At 33.4% G+C, this 16,353-nt stretch overlaps 1 protein-coding gene across 2 annotated transcripts in view; it reads left to right on the forward strand.

Annotated features, from left to right (window-relative positions):
• Diaph2 (diaphanous related formin 2) overlaps window positions 1-16,353 on the forward strand; it is a 752,478-nt gene that overhangs the window by 259,484 nt on the left and 476,641 nt on the right. The window lies entirely within an intron of this gene.

The raw sequence follows: 16,353 nt of genomic DNA on the forward strand, positions 1-16,353 counted from the left end.
TTCTTTCTTTCTTTCTTTCTTTCTTTTTTTTTTTTTTGGTTTTTTCGAGACAGGGTTTCTCTGTGTAGCTTTGCGCCTTTCCTGGAACTCACTTGGTAGCCCAGGCTGGCCTCGAACTCACAGAGATCCTCCTGGCTCTGCCTCCCGAGTGCTGGGATTAAAGGCGTGTGCCACCGCCGCCGGCTCATTTTTATTTCTTGCTTGACATTTTCAGTGGGAATCTTAATTCCTAACCCCTCTTCTTTGTATTAGATACCAAACCATGATGACTAGCCCTAGGTTTTTTTAGTGCATAGGCAAGTTGTAATGATTTATAGTTTGTATGATGGATCTTACTAATTGTGAATAAATATTGCTAGCCTAACAAGATGCAATGATACCCTCAAATTGGGTGAATCCTTTTCTCATCTGCAAGGCCTCTTCTAATTTTCAAATCTATGTTTTCCTTATGAGATTTATGTTCTTATAGGTCATCATAATGCCATGATACAAAATGTAGTTCAACATGTTGTCTATATTAATGAAATATAAACATATACATGTCTATATGTGTTTATACAGAGAACAGCTGCAGAAGATCCTGTAGTCTCTCTGAATATACATTATATCTGTAACAATTGGAATTCACAAGTTTTCTCGTTATGTTTTATTCAATTAGATGATATTTGGAGACATAACCATGCAGCCTATAATGATAGCATTATTTTGCCTTTAAAAGTACAGTAATTATACATAATAATAATATTATATAAGAATTAAAGTAATGGTAGTTAATATTAACTAAAATTGAAATAATAATAAAATGTGTAGCTTATAACTGCTAATTCTAATTAGAATTTCTAGGGTTCTCTAGAGGCTTTAGGAAGAACAAAGAAAGTGCATGTTTGGAACTTGTAAGCAATTTCTTTGGTTTTAATGTTGCTTGGAGGTAATATAAGAAATAAACATAAGAGGTTAATAAAATTTAGCTTCTTCAATAATATATTTCTACAGTGCAATTTAGTTTTAATAATTACTGAAAATTGAGATGTTATAAATATTTCAAGTGCAGATAAATTTCACTTTGCAATACTTAAAATATCAGACATAGTTTTCAGATTTTGGTAGAACACTTTGATGATGAATATAAAATCAGTTTTCTTCTAAAAGATATTTTAAATTGTGTTTCTCAGTTTTAACATCAGCTGTCTGACTCTGACAACATCCAATGTTGCTTGATTGCTTAGAAGAGTTTTCTCTATTAAGTAAAGAAATGAAAACACAAAAGAATGGTAAAAATCTAATTGATGTCCATTTTCATATTACAGAAAAATTTGCAATTGTCTTGACAATAATGAGATGTCAGTCTCAGTGTGTAGATGTTTTATACAATGGTGTTAATGTGCCCAGTGGGAAATAGTGTCCTAAAAAATGATTTGTCATCTTAATGACATATGTTTCTCCCAGTTCCAGAGATAGAAAATTCCAGATCCAGCACTGGAAGCTATAGAGGATGCCTTCACATGTGTCCATATATAGTGGAAATACTGAGGTTTCTTTCTTGGGTCTCTTTTGTCACATAATCACCTACTAGAGGTGTATTCCTAATATGTCCTTGAGGCTTAGGTTTAACATTTGAATTTCAGGAGAACATTAACAACATTAACATTTAGTCTTTATTAAATAGCTATATTTAATTCCATTATTTTATTATATATTCATTCTTTAGTTTTTTTGTAAATTGATTATTGTCACTTTACCACAGTTCCCCCATTATTAATGTATTAATAGTTTCAATTTAGGATGACATGCACACTTTTTTTTATACTTGCATTTTCTAGCATCAGATTATCATTCATTTATGTAAAAGAGCTAATTTGGAATTTTAGAGACAGAGATACAGATCAATATAAGTAAGCGATTTTAGTGAGATATTGAGATAGACTACCTTCTGCCTTCTAAGCAAGGAGGTTTTAAAATGACAGTCTTTACATATTGTAATAGAGATTGTAATACTTCAATAATTAATACTATCACTACAGAGCCTACCAGTCATTACAGTTATCATTGTAACAATTGCATGATAATGTGAAAGCTGCAATTTGTTGAACCCATATTTTATTTACTCTTCATTTCAACTCTAGATAATTTATGATTTTTTTCACAGGAGTATGTCTTGATTTCATAGGTAGTAAGAGATAAAAATGTTATTTTGAGCCAAGGTTTGTTTTTAATGACTTCCCTATGTTGTAGCAATGAGTTTTAATGACTTTTCTGCCCTTAGTAATTTGTGCATTTTGTTGCATAGTTTAGCAGAGCTCTTTTTCACACAGTTAATGATGTAGTACCACATATATTGTATTATCTTGTGAAATGTGTCACCCTATTACCCTGGCACTAAAGGCAGTTATTCAGAGTAGGAACCAGAGGAGGCAAGTTGTAAATTATTCTCTGAAAGAAATAAGTTATTTTTTCCTATGACTATTTTTTGTTTTGTTTTGTCATTATCTCCATGGAATGTGTCACTGATAAAACAGTGTGATGATTTGGGGTCTGTTATTTATTTATTTATTTATTTATTTATTTATTTATTTATTTATTTGCAATTTAAGAAAAATATAGTTTTGTGACATTATTTGTCTGGTAATGGTTTATTAATGTATAGTGGATACATGTATAAAATAATGAAATAAATTTTCCATTAGTTACTTTTGGAGTTCAATTCATTACATCATAGATGCTTTGTACTAATTTATTTGCTTTTTGGTGATAGGAGCTAGAGAGGCTATCTGTCCCTGTTTTTTTTACATACTTCTAAACAGTATGTGGACTAAGTACAATATCAGGACTTTTTTTGTTTGTTTTTACAAGATGAGGTTTCTCTGTGTAACAACTATGGTTGTTGTGGAACCAGCTCTGTAGACTAGGCTGGCCTCAAACTCACAGAGATCTGCCTGCCTCTGCCTCCCAAGTGCTGAGATCAAGGCTGTGATACCACTGTCAGGCTAAGGTGTTCTTTTGATAACATGTGCAAAATATATTTAAGTTAGAGAAATTTGTCTTTGCTGAAGCATTGAATATACATAATACCTTTAGTCAGTGTTTTTGATGAGTATAAATTTAATTCTTCCTTTTCTCTGGGTTAGTCATAAATATGTGAGCAATTTCATTTTCTAGTTATTTTTAAACTGTGCTCATTTGTATTTTACCATTAATGTCATTACAATAAAATACTTTTTAATGTCTTATAAGGTAAATGTGTTGTTATACATTTATTACAAGTCACCTCTGATATGTATGGGAAATAATAAATCCAATCCAAAATTGTAACTTTGAAAAACTGATTTATAGATATAGCACATTAATACTTTGCTACTTTACATAGACCTATCATGTTAAAGTCATTTTAATCTTTCCCATTATCATTATTTTGGTACCTGTTGCTGGAGAATTTCTTTTCAGGTCTCACCAAGCCCCGCAGTCCCACAACCCACATATGAAATAATCACTCAGACACTTATATTACTTATAAACTGTATGGCCATGGCAGGCTCCTTGCTAACTGTTCTTATATTTTAAATTAATGCATTTCTATAAATCTATACTTTGCCACGTGGCCGTGGCTTACCGGCATCTTCACATGCTGCTTGTCCTGGCGGTGGCTGGCAGTGTCTCTTCCCTCAGCTTTCCACTTCCCAGAATTCTCCTCTCTCCTTGTCCTACCTATACTTCCTACCTGGCCACTGGCCAATCAGTGTTTTATTTATACAGAACGATATCCACAGCACTTCCCCTTTTCTTTTTTTTTTTTCAAAAAGGAAGGTTTTAACCTTAACATAGTAAAATTACATATAATTTTGGAATTTGGGCCTAGCTTCTCTTACTACTTCCTGCTGGAGGGGGGCGCTGTATCTTGTGATGACATAAAGAAAATTTTAGGATTATGGAGTAGTCCATGAGGCTGTATCGCCTGAGCCAGTTGCCTTGAAACGGTTCTGGATGTTGGATCATCTGGACCATGGTATCATTGGAGACCTTTCAGGTGGTCTTGGCTGGTCAAACCTGATGTATCTTAATCTGGAACAAATCCATAGCCTCTGTCTTTCTGTGGAAACAAAAGCAGAGACTCTTTTCCAAAGCAACATATCCTTATATCCAAATTTTGAAGTCAAGGTACCTTTAAAATTTACATTTTGGCATAGCTCAACAGGTTTTACAATCAAATGTTTTTTCTTCAGTTACAAATATCAAAGAGAAGATAATCCAGATTTTCAGTGTGATAGCCCTCTTCACGTGGCTTATTACCTTTATTGTTTCTTTAAAGACTGTATTTTTAAAAACTATTTGTTTATATAACTGTATATATTCCTTTTTATCTCTCTTTGAAGCCTACGTACATTTTTACATACATTGGAAACTATTTCACCTGAATCAGTCTTATTGTGAACCTATTGCTTTAAACTGTAGCCTTCTAACACTGAAAAGGCACTGTGGCTGCTGGCTCCACCCACTTTAGCTTCCCAAAATGGCGGTGGTACATTTCCCACCAGCTCTGGGGGCCATCAAGTCTCAGAAATAGTGGGTCTATGCTTCTATCAAAGCAGCGTGTAGCCCAGAAACCTATTTTTTTTGTTTTGTACTAGCAATGGCTAAATCCACCATGCAGCTTAATGTGCCACTTGCAGAGGCCTCAATCCCGCCATACTGCAGGTCAAATGCACAAGTCAGGAACCCGCCATAGTAGTTCAAACACGCAGGCTGCCAATAACTTGAGAGAAACAACTAGGAAGCTGTTTTTGCCTCCATTTTAGAATCTTTTTTCTCAGGTTTTAGGTGGAAACTCTTGCCAACATGTTGGGCGCGATTTGTAGCTAGAGTTTTCCTTCCTGGCCCACAGTCAGGACAAATCTCTCTCACCCACCAGTCCCACAGCTGCTCAGACCCAACCAAGTAAACACAGAGACTTATATTGCTTACAAACTGTATGGCTATGGCATGCTTCTTGCTAACTGTTCTTATATCTTGAATTAATCCATTTCTATAAATCTATACCTTACCACATGGCTCTTGGCTTACCGGCATCTTCATATGCTGTTTGTCATGGTGGCGGCTGGCAGTGTCTCTGACTCAGCCTTCCACTTCCCAGCTTTATTCTCCTCCTTGTCCCGCCTATACTTCCTGCCTGGCCACTGGTCAATCAGTGATTTATTTATACAGAATAGGTACTAATTTGCAGTACTCTAATACCCAATTATTAATACAATTATTAAATATAAACATAATATAGTTATGTTTATATTTAGGTTTGTAATACCAAAGCTAATAGCAGAAAGTAGCTTACATAATAGGAACAGTATATCTTTATTATTTGTACAGACACACATGCACACACATACATATGTACTTATTAATATATTCAGATTCTTCATATTCACTAGTAAAAAGGATATATATTCATATATATTGTACTTGTATATGACCAAATGTATCTCTTCAAAATCCTTTTAACTATTATTAAAAATCTTTATCACTGACTAAACACTAGAAATCTGCTTAAAGCCTTGGTGGTTCCAGTTATTTTAATGTTAATTTGCACATTTATATTCCACGAGTTAATATTTTACTTCATTTTAGAGTTTTAATTTACCTTTTACCTTTTTTGCATTTATGTGTTTAAAAAATCTCCACACTTTTGCTGTATTATAAGTCATTTTTATCTTTTCAAATATGAAAGGTACGTTTTTATTTTTGAAAGTGGCTTGTAATTGGTTTAGACCATATGCAAAGTTTTTTGGCTTTCTACTTTTTCCTTCAGTATTTATTTTTATTTTATGTGAATCGGTATTTTGCCTGAATGTATATCTATATACCCATTGTATGCAGAGGCCAGAGGATGGTGTCATTTTTGGAACTGGAGTTCCAGAGGGTTGTGCTACACCATGTGGGTTCTGGGAACTGAACCAAGGTCCCCTGGGAGAGCAACGAGTGCTTTTAGTCACAGAGTCATCTCTCCAACTCCAGTTTAGATCTCACTGTGTAGCTCAGGCTAGCATAAAACTATAATCATTCTGCTGTGGTTTCCTTATCTAGTGCTGAGGTTAGAGAAACTTAGGACCACACTGGGGCTAATAACATCTTAAAATGGTATGGTCGATCCTCTCTTAAATATAGAAAACTTTGCTGAAACACATGTCTCTTTGGTGGTTTGTTGTTTGAATTCAAAGAAATTTCAATTTCTTCTTATGGTATGTACTAGATTCTATGTAAAGTGTACATGAATTGTTTTATTCAGCTTTGTTATCTGTTCTAGATTATAGATCATATTAATGAAGACCTTTTTTCTTTTCCAATGAACACAGAAATCAAGCTCAGGCAGCCTGACCACATAACTTACATGCTTCATGACTTTGCTGTTCCTGGTATACAAGCAAAGTCATGGAAATCAGGCTTATGAGTACAGTCTGAGTTCATAGACACGTACTTTTACACTCTGCTGCCTTTCTCTCTGGTGTAACTGTACTCATTATAGCTCTATTATCAGAAATCACAATTGGAGACCATCTATGGCCTTATCTTTCCCACATGACAATAGTTGGATATTATGTTTAAATTTTTGTCTTTTGAAGTGTCATCTTATTGCCTACCCTATGTAGCTTATGTAAGAAATAATGTATATATCTTTGCTATGTTTTTCGAACTAATTTTTGAAGTTATAATGACCTCATTTCCTTCCCTTTTCATTCCCTCTTCAGTCCTTCCCTACTCTCTTTGAAATTCATGGGCTCTTTTTCTTTTCTTTAATCGGTTTTTTTTTTGTGTGTGTGTGTATTTGTGTGCATCCTAAATGCATAAATACAACCTGCTCAGTCTGTGTAATGTTACATGTATGCAAATGTGTTCAGGGCTGACCATTTGATATTGCGTAACCAACTGTGGGGCTCTTGGAAGAGACAATCATTTCTCACAGGTTGTCTGTAGTTCTTTGTCTAGGCTTCAGGCCCTATGAACTTTACCACGTAAAAATATACTCATAAGGAGATGTAGCTGACTAAACCAATTCATCCACAAATGCTTTACAGTGTGTTGAAACATGTCTCTCAATATAAAACTAATCAAAAAAGAATGGGGAAATATTTAAGTTACTATCTACCCTTGGTTAAATTCTCCATGCAAGTGTGGTCTGCTTTTGTCCTATCATGGCAAATATTAACACTGGTTTCTCTCTGTATATCAACATCATTTCCTCATACTTTTTCTCATCCATTGACGTGAGTTTAAGGGTGGTAATTTTTAATTTAAATTACCTTTATAGGAGCCACAGCAAAATACGTGATGCATTCAAATGGCAAATGTAACTATTGTGAATTATCATTATCTCCTTTACTAGAATGGATTATTGAGAGTTGTCTGTGTCTGGCTTTATGTGATAAGAATAGACTGATACCATGCTCCTGGCGATATGTGAGAAACGTGTTGTTTCTTAGCATGTACTTGCTTTTAATGGAAGACAACAGAAGTAAGCCCTCTGTAACACGTGATGCCATTAGGATATTTATAATTTTCTTGGAAAAGAAAACATGGTGCGATTAGGCAGCTTTTGTTGCATTAAGAGAAATAATAAAGATGCTATCACTCCTCTTTTGCACCTGCAGTGTCAGTGCCTGCTAATTGTTGGCATTTTCATTCTGTTGCACATGCTCTTCTTTCTTCTATGGGGACAATTTAAGTGTTTTAATAATTGATTATATTATCAAATGTTAACATATCTTCATGATAAGGGAGAATATGGTTCTAAAACCTTTATGTTATAGCATTTAGACATTCATTTTACTAATAACAGAACTTGACAGTTTCTTAATCCATTTCAGGGCATTACTGAAAACAAATAAAAATACAAAATTTGGAGCTTACTTAGATCAGATGCAGGGTTTTCAGGTACATGGTAGCTATATTGTAGTATTTCAGAGCAGGGCAAAGTTTAACTCTAGGACTCCTCAGGAATTTTTTCGTTTTTTACTTTATCATGTTCACTTATAAGTCTAACTCATGAAAACTGGGATTTTAGTAGTATTTTCAGATAGAAAGTCATACCAGCTCTCACTAAATAACAGGGCTGTCCATGTCATCAATAGGGCATGATGCTGTTTTGATTCCATTAATAATAATTTTTGAAGGTAATCATTCCACCTGTCTGTGATTAATGCTTTCTGTGACCAAGAAAATTGATGATTAGACCGTGCTTCAGAACAAAGCTATCTGATCCATTAAGTATTGAATTCGTGATCTTGGTGATATTAGTGTGGTGTTGAAACCAATATAAACAATAGGCTACATATAGATGGGAAAGATAACTAAAGCTGTTAATTATTTTGAGCAGCCAAGTATATAGTGGATGTCACCTGGGTAATGTTGGCTTTCTATAATAGCACTGTCTGAAAAAACTTTATTACTAATGCTCTTAATTTCAGTGTTTTTACTTTTTTATACAGTCTCATGACTCCCAGGCTGTCATGGAACTTAATGTTTAGCCAAAGTTGACTTTGAATTTTGATGCTCCTCTTTCCAGGTCACTGGAATAGGCCTGAGTACAGAGATTATACATGCTCTACCACACCTAGTTCATGAGAAGCAAGGGTTTGAGGTTAGGGCTTCCTATCACTTTAGTTACTTTCCCAACCCTATAGTATGTATTTTAAACTGATTTTTACAAAATAAAATAATATATTTGTGAACATTTATTATCCACTTTCAGATTCAATAATCTATTGAATATTGATAATACTATTATCAGTTTCCCTGGTGAGTAGATTGTAATTCTGTGCTAATGTTTATATATTGCATGTTATTTACTTGGGAATAAGTGTGTATAAATTAGCTTAATTAATTAGACTGGGCCCTCCTTAATAAGTGGTAATCAAAATTTTTTCCTGATCAATATGAATTTTATAAATAGCTACAAATGGATTTCCTTTTTTAAATATAGTATTTTTATAATGTAGGTAGTTGCTCTCTTTTAATAAAGTGGACTAAGTTTGTCACTTTGGATATGACAGGAAAGGTAATTGTTTAATTCTATTATATTTTGGTATATTTAGCATATACCTGTTGATAATCTAGACTATGGCAAAAAGCATTTTTTTTCAAAAATAATTTTAAATTTGCTGGCAGGAGGAGAAAAGAGAAAATTGCTACATAGTTCCATTTTCAGACAATAATTTTCTTCTACATCACATATTATATGAAATCTTGTATTTGCTACAGAATTACTTCATGGCAAAATGAATTACTATGGATCTGTTATATTTTTGGTGTTATTTTTAATTGCATGACTGTATTTTGTAGATTGTCTTAATTCTACCTCATTGTTATTTGTAATTTGATTCAAGAGTTATATTGTTTGTTTAATTACAGCACCTCCAGATTGATACCACTAGAATTGTAATAAATATATTCAAATTACTTCATTAAACTCTTAAGATATTCACTTTAGTCTCTAAGCAGTGTGTTTCCTGTCAGTAGAGTAGTATATACTCTATACACACTATGCATTTGTCATCAAGAAATTTGTATGAGCCAGGCAGTAGTGGTGCATGCCTTTAATCTCAGCACTCGGGAGGCAGAGGCAGGTGGATCTCTGTGAGTTCGAGACCAGCCTGGGCTACAGAGTGAGTTCCAGGAAAGGCTCCAAAGCTACACAGAGAGACCTTATTTCGAAAAACAAACAAACAAAAAGGAAATATGTATATTAAATAAAAAGGCATCTTTTATCTAACAAACAAACAAAATGGAAATATATATATATATATTAAATAAAAAGGCATCTTTTATCTAAAGACTGAATGTATAGCACAGTCAGGGCTGAGTTGATTCATAGGGTATTTGTTATCTCATATCTTTCTGAATATGTTGCATGTATTCACTCAATTAAACCTCATACAAAGCTATCTTTAAAATAATTTTGTTATCTCCATAATGTTCTAGGGAGATTGACTCACTAAAAAGCAACACAGCTGAATTTGAACTTAGTGGCTTTAATTACCAGACTGCCAGCTTTCAGTCCATTCACATGGTGTCCATTTTATGGATATGAAGCATATATTGCAGACACCATAGTCCTAGGCTGTTTACCTGAAACAAGTCTTTTCAAGTCTACAGTTTATTTGGTAACCCAGATTGGTGTGATAAGGGAAGGGCCTTGTCATGGATTTATTCTAAACTCTAAGGAGGCACATCTAGAAGATCCACATTTCTGTATCTCTGAGTTACTTTTCAGTCTGAACAGTGTTATTCATTCTTGGAATCTAAGTACACCTCCTCTTGAAACAAATATTGAAGGTGGCATTTCAATTTTAGGAAAAGATGAAAAACTTTAACACAGGTTGTTGTTATCTTAACCCCTCCAATTGAATACACTTACCAAAAGGCCTTTATTGAAATTACTTTATAGGAGGTATTCTAAGATTCCTTTATATGAAAAGTAAAGATATTTTCCAAGTTTATTTTATAGTTATATCGTAGGCTGAACATTCTGAACGAGTATTATTCTTTTTGTTTGTTGAGAATGGAGATCACTACTCTCTTCCATTTATCTTTACTAAAAGGAGGGGCTATATGAGATTAAATTCTGCCAGTAATGTTTTTAAACTTTACTATAGGGTTCCAGCTCACACAACTGCTGGAAATACTGCAATCTTACTACTGAAAATATCTTACAATGCTTATAATGTAAACATTAATGCATTATTCACAGTCTTTTGAAGTGTGGGGTTTCGAGTTCCAAGGTCATTCAAAAATACCTGGCAATAGGTGATTGTTGGCAATTTTAGGCATGCCAGCAAGTGATTTTGAATGAAAAGAATCAGTATGTCACCTTGTCAAAATCCTTTCTTATACTATGTCAAACCAATTAAATGTTATGAAAAAGTATAAAACATTTAAATATTTCAGAAAGCTGAATTTTATAACACATTATTGAACTAGTTATTAACATGAAGTTTTGTTATGTTTTCATTTCCTGTATAAAAAAATCAATTATACAATTCTTCTATTTAAGACCATCAGTGTTTATTCCCTGAATTGATATACATAGGTTAGATTCTTCAATTTCCTATACTTTCAGATGTCTTGTTAGGGTCCAATTACAGGACTTACTTGAAATATTTTAAATTTGATTCAGTGATATAAGACTAGACTGTGATACAAAGTGCTAATAATTTTGCATGTGCTTATAGATTCATCTTATAATAGTTTATCATTTTAGTAGTTAGTTATCAGGACTTAGGTTTCTTTGATATGAGTTGAATGTATTTTATCCTGACTATTGTCAGTGAGGAAGTACACATTAGAATGAAAGAGTTCGCCATGACGAGTTCCTAGGACATTGGAATTTATAAAATGGCTGTTTATAGAATATATGAGTTTTATTTATATTATTGAAATCATCATTGTGGTCTTTGTATGGTAATTGAAAATTTTCCCTGTTTCATTATATTTGTGTGAGAGAAATACAGATTTCATCGAACAGATGTGCTCTTAAAAACATCTCTTTTGAAATCTGTGAAACTACCTAAATCCTTAAAGTACTGATATTGGTGACTACATCATGTACAGTATTTATTCTTGTCAGGCAAGGTAGACAATCTTGTGATAAAATAAAAACTTTTAATAAGTATATAAATTAAAACAGAAATATATTACTCTATTGAATATATAGTATTTTAACTACATAACCAATTTTTCTTTCTTTTTTTATTATTAAGAAATTTTGTATTCATTTTACATACCAACCACAGATCCCCCTGTCCTCCCTCCTCCTGCTCCCTAGCCTTCTCTCTCAACCCATCCCCCTTTCCCACCTCCTCCAAGGCAAGGCCTCCATGGGGAGTCAGCAGAACCTGGTACATTTATTTGAGGTAGGCCCAAGCCCCTCCTCCTGCATCTAGGCTGCACAAGGTGTCCCATCATATAGCTAGTTTTGCTGGTTATAGAAAGTACATATTATATGATGTACTCAACATTAAATTCCATTATTAAATAGTGATTGAAGATTTTTAGAAACTAAGTTTTGTTCTAAAATCCAATAATTTTGTAAACCTTGCAGATAATATCATATGCCTGAATTCAAAGTGGCCTTTCAGTCAATTTTCATACAGCATTAACATCTCTCTGTTTATCTTTCTTCATGAGATATGGACATGTACATAATCGAAGCACTTAAAATATTACTATTTCATAAATCTTGGATTAATGGATGGCAGGGTATTGGGAGCTTTATTTCTGTGTACAGTTTCTAAATACCAATGATAGTCTACATAGATTCTACATTATAGAAATGAGATAACAGCATTATTCAAGCAAGTGTTCCAAGCTACCACTGAGGCGATTCTTTTTGTCTTCTTTGCTCATTCAACAAATATATATTGAATTTGTATCAAATGGCACATATTACTATTTTTTCCTAGTATACTTGTACTCTTATGGATCTATGACACACAGAATAAATAACTCTATTCTCAATAAGAGAGAGAATTTTGCTTGTCGTGTCCTGCCCCGCCAGTGTCCTTGTTTGTCTGTCCTTTAGGTCCTACTTACTAACTTTAATTAGAGACAAATCTTGTTTCCAACTCCCTAAGGCATTTTCTAGAGAACAAATCATTAGTTTTTATACATGTTTACACATACTTAAATTGTTATGTGACGAATCAATCATTGGGTTAATACTATGGCGAATATTTTTCAAAGGCCTTTGCTTAGTTATGAGAATAACTATTTACCTTTTTTGTCCAAGCTCATTTTTATCTGTCTCATATTATTGCATTTAAAACTATATTTAAAAAAACTAATCATTTGAACTGTAGCTTGAAGTTTAAACATGGGAATAGAGATGAAAATGATGTAAACAATTAGAGCAAAAGTAAACTAATGGTAAAGATTACTGGAGTAGTATGTGGGAAATATTTACTACCTCAGTAGACACTAATTTTATTAAATTAATAACTGTTTAAAGTCATTGTTCATATTTCCTCTGAAATTTAATTTTTATTTTCAGAAAGTATGAGTCCTTTAATAATCAGTAATCCATTTTTCGGTGCATTCTTTTTTTTTTTTTTTTTTTTTTTGGTTTTTCGAGACAGGGTTTCTCTGTGTAGCTTTGTGCCTTTCCTGGGACTCACTTGGTAGCCCAGGCTGGCCTCGAACTCACAGAGATCTGCCTGGCTCTGCCTCCTGAGTGCTGGGATTAAAGGCGTGTGCCACCACCGCCGGCTCATTTTTCGGTGCATTCTTAAATTTACAAATCTATATATTGCGTATTTATCCTTCACTAGATGCTAGGGTTGGCCTTAGAGGATATAGCTGTGATCAAGGTAAGTGTGATCTTGGCTTGGTTAGAAATTATAGGCTAAGAGAAAAGAAACATGAATTAACATATAATTCATTTACTCTAAAATTCAAGTAGTATTAATTGTTCCAAATAAGGTAGTATAGTAATATGATGGGAAATTATTTAGAATGGGAATACGTGTAATGATAATGAAAAGTATTTAAAAATAAGAGTTAGGATTTGAAACTTTATCCTCAAGAGCATATGTCAAGGGAATCATTGATGAATTAGATGCTAGACATAAATCCCAAGGGATTAAATTCCTCATAATTTTGTGACTTGACCCAAAGTTAATGCTATGTAATGAATATACCATTCTAGATATCAAGTTAGAAAAGTTTGAAGAAGGTTGTATTGGCGTAAAAAGTGGTTAGAAGATTAAAATAATGTGATAGCAACGACAAGCCACCACTGCATACTTTGCTAATATTTTCCTAGTTAAGAAGTACACTGGTGTTTGAATTAGTTCCGTGTTGCTATGTAGTGATAAACTGTATTGCTTTAGCATTAACCTTTGCTTAACTCTTGGGGTTTGTGCTACTTTTGATTTGACTGCAAAGCCAACCTTTTACTCTTTTTTTCCCTCGTGTTTACCTATTTGGACAAAAGAATATTGCACCTCTATGTGTTTCTTTTGATTTACTCCAGGCTACGGTCATGTTGTATACCAGGAATGAATTAATTAAAAATTAAGTGGCTTTTATTACTCTTTGAAAACCTATCTTTCTATTTCAGCTTTCTAAGCAATCTTTTCCTAGAACATAGTAACTAATGGTCAGGTGTTCTCTTCTGGTTGTTCTTTACCCAAGGATTCCCTACTGAGGCTTTGACTAGATACTAAACTTTGACAATAGTGACTCTGCTTGCTAAGCTCTCTACCTTCAGATCTATATCCCACAAATGTGACTACTGTGTTTTCTGACTCCCATATGCTATTCCTTTTGTTTCCTGAAGTCCATCTTTCCCTTGCTGGCAGGAAACTAACTTTGTTAAAAAAAATTCTTAATTTTTTCTCTTTTGGGGTAATAAAGCTGATAATACCCTATAGAATGATATCCACCTTCATTCATGTCAGTATTAGTGGATTCTGGATGATATCTTGGCAGTATCTCCATACTTCAACATATGACAGCTCCTGACATCTATGTAAAAGATTTCAGTTTTTTACATTAAAAAAAAAACTAGATTAAATGTACCCACAAATAGAAAATGGAAAATAAATAACAATTCTAATAGATTATTATGATATGGCCTTTGATGCTCAGTGGCAAACAATTTTATAATTATCATAAGTGCATTAACTTATTCTTTATAACCCCTTGAGATTACAATTATTTGTTCTTTTTATACAATGAAATAAGACATAGAGAAATGAATTATTTTGCTCAAGATAGCACATATAATAACAAGACAATGATTATTGAGACTAGGGCATTCCATTTTATGAACTTTTAAAAACTGTGTTACAATTTGTGAATTTGCATAATTGCATAAGTATCATCTTCTCTTTTACTATTCATCAGACTCTATGACAAATTGTTACTTTTTTTTTATTAGCTGTCTACTGTGGATAAAGTAACTTCCTATCAGTAACTATAAGAAGTCTTTTTAGTCAACTAGTTCTATATATGGTAATGTTAGTATATTAAAAAAATCTTCATTTTCAGATGGTGTCTATAAAGCCAGTTTATTGTACATGTATGAATACATAAGTAGCCAACACAGTGTATTCTCTGTTCCTATGGTAGTGATGTGGTAGAAGCCACCGATGCAGATACTTATAATGCTTCAAATTTATAAGCACTTGCTTAGGAAGAAGACATACTTGAACATACCTGGACTTCAGTAATGAAGAAATAAGGTTCTACTGTATAATAATACATGGAGAACAAAAATTATTCACTGTCTCCTTTTTTTTTTTTTTTTTTTTTTTTTTTGGTTTTTCGAGACAGGGTTTCTCTGTGTAGCTTTGCGCCTTTCCTGGAGCTCACTTGGTAGCCCAGGCTGGCCTCGAACTCACAGAGATCCGCCTGCCTCTGCCTCCCGAGTGCTGGGATTAAAGGCGTGCGCCACCACCGCCCGGCCCACTGTCTCCTTTTAGGGTGTGCATTTGCTGGTAATTGAAAGTGTACCAAACTGAATTTCCATAATCACTGAAGTTTGCAATAGTAATTTAAAGTTCATAGATATGTGCTCCATAAGCATATGTGAATATACTTGCTATGCATGCTGCTAGACTGTTTTCTGGCCTGAAATTTTAATATGAAGAGTATTAGGCTTTGGATATCTTCAGACCTATTAAGCTAGGAAGATTATTGACAATAGTATTTTCACTGGTTGGTTTGCATTAAACCTGAATAGAACTGTCAGAAGGTAATTGGATAAAGGACAGTCATAATACCAGGAAAATAAAACCATGTAACAGAAGAGTTTTACCTTTCTCTTTTGAATACAAGACATGCTATTTGCCATATTCCTTTTGAATCTTTTGCACTTAACTTCTAATATGAAGTATGTGAGAAAGAAAATCTACACTCAAACTTTCTAAAAAAACCCAGATATTATATGGTATGTTAGCACATTGATCATGCTGTATCACATAGCTATGTTTCCTTTTCTTTTAGACCACTGTCATATTTCAAAATGATTTTGGCCACTTCTCCAAATAGTAGGTTTTTTTTTTGTTTCAGGTATAATGAGTGTTTTTCATCTAATGAAACAAATTAGTATGTCATTAGTGATCTAACTTAGTTTTGTATTTTGTATATTTACAAGAATGTGTGTTATCAAAACAGATTAGAGCTTAGAGAATGGGAGGAGGTAGTGATATCAAGTAATTGCTATAATACACTGTTGTAGTTACTATAGAAAGACATGAAAAACTAATTTTCATAGTATTCATGAAAAATTATGGATCAGTGTTTGGTTGAGCAATCACTCATGGATTAGAGAAGGGCTTATATTGCCCTGTCTTTTACTGCTGAACTTTTAGA

The sequence above is a fragment of the Peromyscus eremicus genome, chromosome X (genome assembly GCF_949786415.1).
Source record: "Peromyscus eremicus chromosome X, PerEre_H2_v1, whole genome shotgun sequence".
Lineage (NCBI taxonomy): Eukaryota > Metazoa > Chordata > Mammalia > Rodentia > Cricetidae > Peromyscus > Peromyscus eremicus.